This window comes from Elaeis guineensis, chromosome 5 (genome assembly GCF_000442705.2).
Source record: "Elaeis guineensis isolate ETL-2024a chromosome 5, EG11, whole genome shotgun sequence".
NCBI lineage: Eukaryota > Viridiplantae > Streptophyta > Magnoliopsida > Arecales > Arecaceae > Elaeis > Elaeis guineensis.
The window spans coordinates 129,550,906-129,562,781 of NC_025997.2; positions in this window are offsets into that span (position 1 = coordinate 129,550,906).

Below are 11,876 nucleotides of genomic sequence, written 5' to 3' on the forward strand. Positions count from 1 at the left end.
TTGTAACATGTTGAGGTTGTCTACTGAGAGTGGTGCTAGGGAAAGAATCACTGAAGGTATGGAGGGTTTTAACAGATTCATTGATGGTTGGGGCCTTATAGATGTACCATTGCAGGGAAGGAGATTCACTTGGTCAAGAGGTAAAGATGGAAGTTGTTGGAATATACCGATCGACCCCTTTTACGCCGACTCACTCTCGGATCTGTCCAACCGACGTCCGACTCTACCGACCGACGACTGCTGACAGTAGCTGCCGATATTATCCGACTAAAGGAGTCTTGGTCGGGCGAATCCATTCCGTTTCTGACCAGCCGAGCGGCGGAGCCCGAAATACCGACTCACTGTTGGGGGGGGTGGCAGCCGACGTCCGACTCCCGCAATGCGCCAGACCAGCCGACGGTATCCCCGGATCTTCACCCGACATCCTGCAGCCGAATACCGACGTATGGTCGGTCAGCTCCCCCAAACGCCGTACGACCGCTATGGGCTGCTGTCCTGACAAGGACATGCGGCGTGGCGGCCCTGGGGGCATCGTCCTGTCAAGGACATAGGTCAACCCCAGTGATTTGACAGCCCACAGCGATTTGTCAGTCCGTGATGACTCTGACAGCCTCCGACGATTTGACAACTCCCCGGTTGTCTGCGCTATTAATGGCGGGACCACGCCGCGCTCTACTATAAAATGGGGAAGGCAACAGTGTTGGTGGGGGGAGAGGCTTTCTAAACTTCTGGTCTCTCTCTCTCTAGCTCTCTCCCGCTGAGCTCCTGATTCTTTTCTACTATTGCCTAGTCTCCTCTCTAACTTGACCATCGGAGGGTCTCCGCCGGAGACATCTCCGGTCAGTGTGGACTTTTCTTGCAGGTGCTCGTTCCCGACGATCAGGCGACGAGAGGATTGGCCGCAACAGAAGTTTTCAGGATAGATTTAATAGAGTGTTATTTCAACATGAAGTTTTTGATGCTTATCCTAATTTGAAGCTTTGGGTGGTCATAAATCATTATCTAATCATAACCCAATTTGGTTGGAATGTGAAAGTAAGGATTGGGGGCGTATTTTGGATGTTAGATTGTTAGTGGGATTATCCTAGCTTTGAGAAAATTATGAAGGGTTTCTGGAGTAGTTTTAATGTTTATGGCTAGGCTGGGTTTAAATTAGTAAGGTCTAACAATAATTGAAGAAAAATGCAGAAAAATAAGAGAGATGAGGGCACATAATATTTACATGATTCAGTCCAATCAGACTTACATTCACGGAAGAAATGAGGTAGAGATTCACTATGGAGAAAAATTATTTATAATATATGTTTCCTTACAACCTTAGCTCCAATACACCTAATTCTCTTTGGAACATTCTACTCAAATATAGTACAAAAATAAAGAATATATGCTACGATTAATGAACTGTGGAGATGAAGGCCCCACACCCTAAGACTAATTAATTGTAGCTCTAAAGAAAATAGATCAACCCCACAAGGGTTTTTTCCCTTCACTTCGCTCATTGCACTCTATTCCACTCACCATGCTTTCAGAAAAAGGCCAATAAGCTTATTTGGTTCTAGAGCTAATTCAAGACATATTTAACATAAGGAAACAACAACTTTTGAAGACTAAATTGAAAAAATGGAATTTTGAGGTTTTCGATAATGTGAATAATACAAAAAATCAGTTGGAGTATTGGAAAGAATTGCTACAGAGAGAACTGAGGTTAGAGAAGAAAGAGACATGGTAAAAGGAAAAGTATTCGGAGAGAAGAGTCCAGAGTTTGGTGGATTACGGAAAGCGATAAAAACTTAAGATTTTTTAATGTAGTTAAGAAAGCCAGATTTAGAAGAAATTGCATTACAAGAATTAGATGGAAAGGGATAGTGATTGAAGAAACTATGGATGTGAAGGAGGCAGCTGTAGAGTTCTTTAGAAAGCTCTTCTTTGAACCAATAACTAAAAGTCCTTTCTTTCAGAGTTCATATGTGAAGAAATTAAACGTCAATGTGGCTTCCATGCTGGAGGAGAATTTTTCAGAACATGCAGTTGTTGGTGCTATTTGAAGCTATGGTAGAAATAAAGCACCTAGGTCCGATGGATTTAATTTTAACTTTATTAAAAAGGCTTGGAAGATTATTAAATAGGATGTGATGGAATTCTTGGTTGAATTCCGCAACAATGGTAAGTTGGTGCCTGGCTTGAAATCTTCCTTTTTAACCATCATCCCTAAGGTTAATAATTCTATGGATTTCAAGGATTACAAACCTATGTCTCTTATTGGAACTGATTGTAAAATGTTGTCAAAATTGCTAGTGCACAGATTGAAGATGGTTTAGCCTTTCATTATTGATGATGTTCAGATAGCCTTTATTAGTGAAAGGCAAATCTTTAACAGTGTTTTAATTGTTAACAAATTGATGGATTATTTGAAGAAAAAAAGGAAACAGGTTGTAGTCTTAAAATTAGATTTCCATAAGGCATAGGATTGTGTTAGTTGGCCTTTTGTATTGAGAATGACGAAGGTTATAGGATTTGGGAAGAAATGGAGGGACTGGATGCTAGAATGTTTGAGAATAGCTAGGGTGTCCATTTTGGTAAATGGAAGCCTGATTGAGGAGATTCAAATTGAAAGCTAGGGGATTCGACAGGGTGATTCATTTTCTCCATTGCTATTTACAATACTGGCAGAAGGATTAAACTGTTTGCTGAAGGATGGAAATCATATTGGATTGTTGAAAGGAATTAAGGTGGGCTTTCTTGAATTTACTCATCTTCAATTCGCTGATGCTACTATTTTATTTTGTCAAGCAGATTTGGAGATGCTACAAAATTTGAAGAGAATCTTGAGGAGTTTTGAGATGATATTTGTGATGAAAATAAATTTCAACAGAAGTAGCCTCGTTGGTTTGGGCGTTGATGAGGCTTGGTGCAATGAGTTGCCGAAGCCATGGGTTACAAGGTTGTCAAATTGCCTTTCACTTATTTAGGACTTCCTGTTGATGCCTATAACGTCTTTCACTTTTAGCAAGAAACATCACTTGGTTGCACCATTTTATGCACCTTGTGTTCATGCATCTCATGAACCTTGTTTTAATGCATGAGTTAGGGTGTGGGTGACTTAAAATAATTGAGTGCATGGCCGGTAGTATTAGTGAACCAAGCGAAAGAATTAACCATTTTTGCTGAGTGTTGGAAAAAGGATTTTGCTATGGTGCCCTTTTATATTATTATATAGAAAACGGAGGGAGATTCTGACCGTCCAATATGTTAGGGTATTTCAGTACTTTTAAAATAACAAGTTGCCAGCAAATTGCCAACCGATTGCCCAACCTCTCTATATTTATTATTATACTTTTAAAATATTATTTGTGATAGGTGTGGGAAAGCTAGTTCAGCTCTAGCAAATTCTTCCCCGATTTGTTTAGCCCAATTGTCTTCCTCCACCATCATCTTCTCCTTCGCGGTATGCCATGCTCCACTGACCGAGGTTTTTTTAGACCTCACCGAACGATGCATCTTTCTCCTTCATTCATCATCCTCTCCTTAACTGCCACCAATCGTCATACAAAACCTCACATCGCAGTGCATCTTTCGAAAGGCATTTCATCAAACAGTGGTGTGGCATGTAACAGAAAAGACTATATACACAAACTGAGCCTATGCTCTCCACCAGGGGTTGGAATATAGGCATTCATTTAGATGTCCACCATCCCCAATAATCTTTAGGTGAGAATTGAATATCTAACAGATTCTAAAGCATTTCATCAAACAGCGGCACGGCATCAAGCAGAAAAAAAAATTATCCAGCCACATGAAAGCTGTGCTCTAGCCATAGGCCCATTAGACCGGAACAGTGGTCATTTTGGGGGGTGGGGGGGTGCAGAAGAAGACATGCTCCAGCAGACAAGACCGATCCGATAATAATCCTATGAATCCTTGACATCATGGCCATCACCGCACACCATCAACAAACACCAATGGAAAGATGACACATCCTTCACAACCACCAATGAGCACCAATGTTCGCTTGCCATGATCTAGTACCTCTTCTTCAATACTTTTCGGTGATAAGAGATAATGATTGATAACGAGGAAAGTGTGGGATCAGAAATGAGGAAGGAATTAACATTCAAAATGCCCCCAATGTTCTGAAATTTTACTACCCTAACTAGTCCACTTCTTGCTAATTTGCCCCTGAATGTTGAAAAAATTATCCGCACTAGCCATGATCGTGACTAGCTATGGAAAAGAGCTGGTACCTCATCTGTGACTATTATTTCTTAATTGAATGGTCAGATTTTTTTTTTTAAAAAGAAAATGACCACACTAACCTTTGGTGTACTGCAGTAAAATTCGATGGAAAAATACTAAAAACTATAAAGGTTAAAGTTGTAATCTTGGAGGATGAGGGTAAAATGGTAAAATATTAATTATGACAGCTTAAAAGGTCATAGGAGATTTAAATTTTCTAGAAAAACTCAATTTGAGTCATGCTAAAGCCTTCCAAAAACTACAGTGTTGGTGTATTATTCATCCCCAGTTTTTCTAGAAAACTTTTCTTCTTGACATGTAATGACCCACCTACCTTGGACAAACCTAATCCCAGGTCACAACCTATTAATCCAAGGGTAAGGAGGTTACACACACTAACATTATTATCAATGTTTTTAGAACCAGATCGGATATCGGATCAAAGTGAAAAAAAAAGGTCAGGGGTCAACTAGGTCAACCTTGGCCCGATCGATTGACCCATGACATCAGTATGACATAATTATGATATAATAAATATATTTTATTCTTCAAAAATATAAAAAATATTAAAAATAATAAAAAAATAAAAATAGATTAATAATTTGATAAAATCATGTATGATGCATATCTAAAATTTTCACCTATTCTTAATTTTAAAAGATACCTAAAAATTTAGAAATCAATATTTCTTCATAAACTTTAATAAATAGAAGCACTAACATAAATTTGAATGGTAGCAACAAACATTCTACACAACAGACAACACAAACAAAGTTCTACACAAAAAAACAGCACAAACAAAAGAATATATAAATCTGTTTAATAAGATTGTTTCACAACCAAACTTAATATAATATTTCTAATCATCTCTCAATCCATATCCAACCATATATCATCATTGTCTTCACCACGATCATCATTATCTCCCCTATTAAAAGATGCTACATCAACATCTTCATCCAACAATATCATATCATTATCATCTTCATTGTCTATAAGAACAACAAAACAAATAGAACTCATCATAAGATGTTTCAAATAAAAGCTTAGATATGTACCTAAATAAGTTTTAAAAAAATGAATATTTTTGAATTTACCTTTAGGAGCATTAGAACTTAATTCTTCATTAGTTTTTGGTAGCTCTTTTTCTAGAATGCTTTCTAACTGATCATACTCAAGCTCTCCTTCGGGATCTTCTTCCACAATCTAAAATTTTGTTTTGTCAATTGATTCATAATCAATTGGAACATAAGGCCTCTTATCCATTTTAATCCTACACGTTAAAATATCATAAACATTTAAAATAAAATCTCATTAGCAATTCTTATAACCATATAGCCAAATCAAAATATCACATTTAAAATGTAAAAAGAAAAAATAAAATTATTTTAATACCTATTTTGTAAATATAAGTTATAATGAACATATACTAAGTCATTGAGCCTTTGATGCTCCAATCTATTCCTCTTTTTGATGTGAACAAATTCAAACATACTCCAATTGCGTTCGCATCCCAAAGAAGAAACTATTTGACTAAGGAGCTAATTGCAAGCTTTTGCAAATTAGAAACATCACCACCAAACATTCTCCACCATTCATCTACACAAATTTCACATAATGTATTAGAAATTGTATTATAAAGTATAAATAAGTATAAAGCTACAAACTTGTAAATTTGCATTTCTTATCGAGCCGCATGATTTTGCAAGACATGATAGCAATCGGTCGTCCAAAATTTTTTAGACATTCTCTAAACAATCTTGTCTCATCCAATAATTTAGTTTTACTCTCTGTTGCTTTGGTCTCAATAATATCAAGTAGTCCTAACATGATTTTCGGCTTCTGACAAAAGTTATTTGATCATATTGAAAAGTTGAGTTCAACCAATATGCAGAAGCATAAATATTTTGACACAGCATCTTATCCCAATGATTGTTTATGATATCGTGTATGGCTTATATGATCTCATCTTGTCTTTAACTAATTCTTTAATGCCTTCGCATGCCCTGTACATATCTTCATACACATATCCCAATGTAGGTATCTCATTAATGCAACAAACATATCAATAGTGGCATGATCCTCACAATGATTAAGCAATTATTCCAAAACCACTCATCTAGAATGATTTGTTTCACTTTCTTTGCTTTCAGCAATTCCAAAAATTTTTTATAATCAAAATTAGTAACCAAAGCTTGCATGTCTTCTATGTAGTCGTGTAAGCTCCTTACTGCAATAAAAGTAGTGGCAAAATGAGTAGGCCTAGAGCGAACTCTCTCTCTCCAATTTAGCCTCTTTCTTAACCAATTCAATGTATGTTTATGATTATAGATAAAAATAGTGACCCTTGATGCAAGGACAGCAATACTTTGCACATGAGATAATTCTCCAACATCTTTCATGATCAAATTAAGATAATGTGCTACATATGGTGACCAACTAATATTTGGATATCTCTTAGAAAGCTCTATTCCAGCTTTTTTGTAGTTGGATGCATTGCCTGTCACCAAATGAACCACATTACTAGCACCAACCATTTCAACAATCTCAGCAAATAAGTTGCACAATATCTCATAATCTGATACCATATCGGATGCATTAACTGATTTAATGAATGATATTCTCTTAGGAGAATATAAGAATCAACAATTAATTATACATCTTTTTTCGCATCCCTTAATAAATTAACATGTAAAGCAAGATACGGATCAGTATATCCATGACCTATAGATGCTATTTTACCAACTGGAATTTGAAAGAAAGGAGAATTTACCGCATTTATTGGGATGGAAGCATGTTAAAACCAATAAGCAATAGATAAATCAGTATCATGCCATCTCTCTGGACTTTGCAAGCAAGCTTTGATAGTTGGTTGAAAAGGATCACAAACACCCAATTTAAAATAATTTTAAATATCATAATTAGCCTTTCTTTTTCTTTTGGAGAATTGTCCATCAGCACCTTTAGCATTTTCTTTAGTAGGCAAATAGAAACTTTTTTGCATTTTATCACCTTCAAAACTATGCACACTTTGACCATATAGATTTTATTCATTAAAGATATCCCGCTTCTCTTGTGTTTTATCAATATTCTCTTGAAATGATTGTACTACTAAATTCTGAACATCCAAAGAAACTTTTGAATATTTTCTAACTTAATTTTTTACCCCAGGCTTCATTTGATTAAGGCCCCTACCAGTAAGTGGCTTGCGACAAAAATCACAAATATCTATTTTCTTTGATCATTTAGCACCTTAGTAATATATTTACATACTATATCTTTTTTTTGTCGAATTTTTTGTGTTGATTGTTCTCGTGTATCAGATGGAGTTGAGCATGAGTCTGTAGCTTTCATTTGCTGCAATAAAATAAAGAAGAAGTGATATGTATATGTATCTCAAGAAAAGAAAAACAAACATGAATCTATCTATAGCTTCTGCAATAAAATAAATAAGAAGTAATATGTATATTTGCATATGCCAGAAAAAGAAACAGAACTTTGAATCTCACATTCAGAACGGGTGGGATCCAATCAACGGAACTAAGACTTGTCGAATAAAATTATTGCACTTTGAATGGCAAGTTCGTTCCAAATTTGCATCAAATCTAGAACCATTTTCAAACTGCTTAATGATACCTCTGTGTTGCTTCTTCAAACGTCAAAGAAAGGATCAATGCTTCAACAAAATGAATCCATAGAACCAGGGAAGAAAGAAGCAGTCTATTAATCATATGATCACCAACCAGTGCTTAACAGATAGAAATACCAAGCCAATTCTTGGGAACCCTAAATCAGCTAAAGAGCGCTCCAGATTCATCAATCAACCTGAACTAAACCTATCCTGAACCAAACCAAGCACTACAAACCCTCCAAGAAGAACAATTAATTCCAAATTCTTAGACGCTAGAGTTGAATACCTCACAATTATTCCTTACCTCACTCTAGATCCAGTAAATCAACCAAAGATAATCCAAAGTTTAGAGGTAACAGAGATTGACTCATCCTGACTTGGTCCAAACTTCAAAGTTCCATGCCAAGAATTCATTAACATCCAACCTATTTCCCATCAGATTAAAACTTAGACCTGCACTGAAAATTGACCATCCCTGTAACTCAGCCCATTCCAAATATCTGGTTGTAGGTGACATCATTGGAGGGATCCATTCATCTTCCCTTCCTAGTGGTATATCAGAGGAGAATGAAATATGGGGTCTGAGAAGGTTACCTGGTTCCGTGACAGACCAGTAACATGTGCTTGTTCGTATCAGTCAGATACCTGGAGACGTAGAACATGCATGAGTGGTCCCTTTCCCTGGCAATGAATACGAGTCTGGGCCTCTGGGCGGCGACGACAAGTAGAAAGAAACAATGAATACCCTAGCAATCGCTAATCCTTAATAGTTTTTGTTTTTTTTTTTTTTTTTTTATCTGAAGATAATTGACCCGTGACCCGGCCAGTTCATCACGGGTAGACTGGTACATCGGGTCTTAATGGTTTTTTGCGGGCTAAAATTCAACTGGTTTTAGCCTAAGTTTCGGATCGAGATTAAAAATAGTCTGCAGTCCGATCGATCGATCCAACTGATCTAGTTCGATTCTGAAAACATTGATTATTATACGACCACAAAACATGTATAGTCATCACACAACACTTTTTTTTTTTTTTACTTGGACTAGGCCTTCAAAGGCAGAGAGGATCTACAGGTATTAAAGTCTCATTATTACTTTACAATCCAAAACATTCATTTACAAGACTGAACCACATACTTATACAAATTCTACCTTAGAAATCAAAGTACAAAATTTCAAAACGAATGCGATGACATGCCAAACCTAAGCTGAGGATGATCGAGACGAGACCCACCTAACCGAGAACAATAGTCCAACCAAATGGTGGTTTTCCCCCAAAATATTACAAGCCTGAGAAGAATGAATCACATGCAATGAGTTTAAAACCCAAGAAAGTATTCAATTTATATGAATTTATGTAATGTTTCATTTCTTATGTCTAAACTGTTAAATGTAAAATGTGACACTTCTTGAGATGATATAAGCTTGTTATTGTGTTGTGAATGCTTTGGTATGCTTTATGGCCCAGAGTTGGCACTTTGGTAGCCTTAATGGCTGGAAGATGAATGTGGTAGGCCTTTCGGCCGAGAATTGTTGCTTTGGCAGGCCTTATTGCCAAGAATTGATATTTTGGTAGGCCTAATGGCCAAGAGATGAATGTGGTATGCCTTTAGGCCAAGAGTGGTTGATTGTAGGCCTTTTGGTCGAGAGTTGTTGCTTTGGTACGCCTTCGGCCGAGAGAAGTTGTTTGCAGGCTCTTGTTGCCTGAGAGAAGAAAATTGTAGGCCCTTGGGCCGAGATATGTATGTAGTAGGCCCTAGTCACTAAAAGCTGACAAGTAGGCCCTCAGGGCTGAGAGATGGAAATGGTAGGCCTTAGTGGTCAAGAGGTCATTGTAGGTACCGTGGCCGAGAGATGACATGGTAGGCCCATGGCCAAGAGATGGAAATTGTAAGCCTTTAGGGCCGAGAGTTGTATGTTGTAGGCCCTATTGGCCAAGAGTGGATAAGGTAGGCCCTCGGGGCTGAGAGATGGAAATTGTAGGCCCTTGTAGATAAGAGTGAGATTGTGGGCCCTCGTGGTTGACGGATTGATGTAGTAGGCCATTTTGGCTAAGAGAGGAACTTTGGAGACCTTTATGATTGAGGAAGATTTTTGTAGACCTTTGCCGGCGAAAAGCAGTTTTGGTAGGCTGAAATGGCTGAGGGAGGTTTTCAGTAGGCCGAATTATCCAAGGGAGGTATTGGTAGGTCAGAGTGGCCGAGGGTGATTTCCTATGGATCAATATAAACATGAATGATTTTCAATAGACTAAATGATTGGGAATTTACTTATGTAAGATCTTGAAGGGTGTTTCCCTTAAAATAGTTTTGAGTGAGATGTTGTGATATAAACATTGTTGTGTAGCATCCAATATCACATATTACAATAGGAAGAAAGAAGAAATAAAATAAAAACATAATCAAATACGTGGATCAGCCAAAAAAGCTCATCTTCATGGTATATACAAGTTTCACTATGGAAAAAAAAAATTATAAGAGGAGATCACATCCTCAACCCTTGTACAGCAATCTCTCTCTCTCAACAAGAAACTCTCCCTTACAAAAGCTCTCTCTAAGAGATCTACTGAACTCCTGGAATGATCGTTGTCTACTGTCTGGCAGTCTGCCTGAAGGACCTTGCTTTTGCTCTCTGTCAGCTTCACTCGATCTGCTACTGCTACTCAGGGCTTATTGCTGATCCACACCTGCTCCCACATCCTCCGTTTCACCCACAGGGCCTTTAAAGGCCTCAAACAGGATTTAAATTGGAGAAACACTTTTATCAGAACTCCAGAACCTCCCCAAGCCTAAGGCTGCAAATGGGTCGAATTGATCCGTGATCCGATCCGATCTGGTTAGACCTGATCCGGACCTATTGAAAAGACCCATGGAGCCAGGTCAGGTTCAAAAATTGGACCTGTTTTCTTTTCTGGGTCGGGTCTGGATTTTTTGAATTTGGACCCGACTCGATCCGATCCGATCTGTGGAGACTTTTGGGTTAATTTGGATCTTAAGAAATATGACCCGATCCGATCTAGACCTAAACATAGGATCCGAACCCAGTTAGAGTGACTCACCCAAATAGGGGTTTGGGCTTTGGCCAAAATTTTTCAAACCCTTCAATCTTCTCCATCTTATTTTCAAACTAAAAATCTTCAAAACTAAAAATTTTTCAAACCCTTCAGTTCTTTTATCCTAACTGTTGTAACAACTATAACAACCCAAGGAGGAAAGATTGAATGAATTCCTGATAATTTAAATGAAGGACATCTTGATTACTTCTTCTGGCTTCTTGCTGGGCTCAGTTTTCTAAACCTTCTTGTTTATGTTTACTATATTATGAGATATAAAAGCAAGAGAGCTTCTTAAATTTCAATTAATTATGTTGACTTTAAGAAATTTCAGAGCATGCTCTAATGTGCACAGATATTGTGTCATCCACAGTATATACAGTCTCATTTTTAATTATGTATAAGTATTTCTTTTATATTATGTTTTAGATTAGGATAATTATATCACTATATAAAATTTATATTTTTTTTACTTTTCTTCTTTTGTGTAGACTTCTGAAATTTTGACTCTTTTCAAAAACTGCTTGTTTCCCTCTGCTATCTAATATAATTAATTATTAGAAGTTACAATTGGAGGATTGGAGGAAAAAAAAGAAAAGAGGTCTTTTTTAGTTGTCATCTAGTATTAGTATTCACTGATGGTAGGTTTCAAATAAATTAAACCCATAATCTGATTCGACCTGAACCAGATCTGAACTGGATCCGTATTTCATGGATTGGGGTCGGATTATATATGGATCTGACCTGATCCGAATGATTCAATTGATCAATTAATTCAGCCATGGATCTGATCCAATTTTTTATCGGGATGGGTATGGGTCCAATATCAATATCCGTTCAAAAAATTGGGTTAGGTCAGGATCACTGAGGACCTGATCTGACTCGATCTATTTGCAAGCCTACCCAAGCCATCAGATCCCGATCGCGACCCTTGTTGACCATCCGATTGTGGAACACATGA